Source organism: Humulus lupulus, chromosome 7 (genome assembly GCF_963169125.1).
Source record: "Humulus lupulus chromosome 7, drHumLupu1.1, whole genome shotgun sequence".
Lineage (NCBI taxonomy): Eukaryota > Viridiplantae > Streptophyta > Magnoliopsida > Rosales > Cannabaceae > Humulus > Humulus lupulus.
The window spans coordinates 145,108,206-145,110,323 of NC_084799.1; positions in this window are offsets into that span (position 1 = coordinate 145,108,206).

A 2,118-nucleotide genomic window follows, 5' to 3' on the forward strand; every position below is an offset into this window, starting at 1 on the left:
TGTTATGGTCTTTCGGCGTTGAGGCCACATAAATGAATTGTATGCTTGCTTGAGTTTGATTATAACTATGAAGCATGCTATTTTTTATTTACATTTCGTTGATTATCTAGTTCTATTAATTGGGTTTTCTTGCTGGGCCTTGGCTTACGGGTGCTACGTGGTCTAGGTAAGAGCAAAGAGAAGTTGGACCAGCCATGATTTGGAGAGCTCTAGGGGCGGTATGTACATATGCAGCCTGCTCGACCACCACGGTCGGGATTACTTTTGAAGGACTAGGGTTATGCCCTGTTTTTCCGCTTTAGCCGGCCACTTTTGTGTTTTGTTTGTATCTGTAATTATCTTATAAACTCTTTTTAGTATCTTGTGTATACTCTCAAATTTTTTAATGAAAAGTATTACATCTTTGACCAAAAATTTTAACACCTAAATCATTATTTAACTTTAATCACACACTTAAGTTCAAATGACTCGCTTAATGAGTTAAGCACTATTTTAAAGACAGTGTAATGGTCCTAGATTAGTAGGACGTTACAACTTGGTCTCAGAGGTACCAAGGCTTATGGTCCTAAATATTGAACGAACATGTACGCTCGCTGCTAAAGACAAGCTCGACTCACGGAATGGTAATTAATAGATTGAATAGTGGTGTACCTATTTAATTGAACTATAGCCCTTATCTGCATGCTATAATAGAGAGCATCGTATTTACTATTAGAGCATGGCCTCTTGATGAATGCATAAATATTATAGACATGTGTATTAGTATTATTTTTCATGTGTGTGTTGTGCTTGTTTGGTTAGACCATGGGACGATCTAGAGGTTGTTGTCATTGCTTGAAAAACTGAAGGCATCAATTGTAGAAGTGTTGGGAATAGTGCCTCTGAGGCGATTAATTAGACTCTGCGGCAAGAGTGTGGAGGCGGAGTATGTTATTGTGGAACCTCAGATTAGTCCTCATGGAATGGGAGAAAATGTTAACTAAGGTGTAAGCTAAATTACAGAGAGTTGTAACGTCCGACTAATCCAGGACCATTACACCGTGTGTTTAAAATAGTGCTTAATTCGATAAGAGAGTCATTTGGACTCAAAAGTGTAATTAAATTTAAACTATGGTTAAGTTACAAAAAAATTTGGTCAATAAAATTAAACTTTTCATTAAAGGTTCGAATATATACACGGGGTCCCAAAAGTTTATGCACAAAAAAATAGTTATATTAAACATTACAAAAATAGTCGACCTAATCGGCAAAACCGAACTAATTGTTCTAAGTTTCTCAAAATAACTTGACCATGGTGGCCAAGCAGGATGAATAGGTATGTATCACTCCAAAGCCCTCCAAGGCTGGTCCAATCTAGCTTGCCCTTACATGCACCATAGAGCACCCATGAGCCAAGGCCCAGCAAGAAAACCCCACATGGCATAATGATAATCTAGTTATTTATAAGAAATGAACACATGCTTCATAGATACAAAGTGCATTTATTCCAATCATATAAATCATAAACATGTTTCAGAGTTCACAAGTATATTTATTCCATTCACATGAATCATTTCCACAGCCCAAGAAAACATCTTTACCGAATGACCATACCGATTGAGGTGCGTACTCGACGCCAAGCCTACGATCCATGCCGGGTTAGTAGGGATTGCACCCTCCAACTGAACTCTCCTTCACAGCCTATGTTACACATGCTTGTCGACCAACCCCACGTTGAACACAATTGGCGAATATAGATTGTACAAACCATTCACAGATAATTCAATGCTAACATGCATAGCAACCAATCAACTCTATGTGCATATTCCTGTTTTCTTACCTCGGGTCTTGTGTTGAAGACGGAGCGACCTAGAGTGCGATCCCTTTCTCGAGCCCTACGGAACCCTAGTCACAACATAATGGTAAACTTATTAGGGATAAACTTCAGATCCAATGTTCCAATCTATACCTTAGTTCTTGGAACCTCTAACTTTAGTCGACGAGGTGATGGAATTGACCCCTGACCCCCCAAGTGGACCCAAAAAAAAAAAAACCTGAGGAACCTCGAGCCTTTTCCAAAAATTCAAAAAATCAACAATTCGGAGCACCTGGCGCAATTGTGCCCTACCCCAGTGCGAT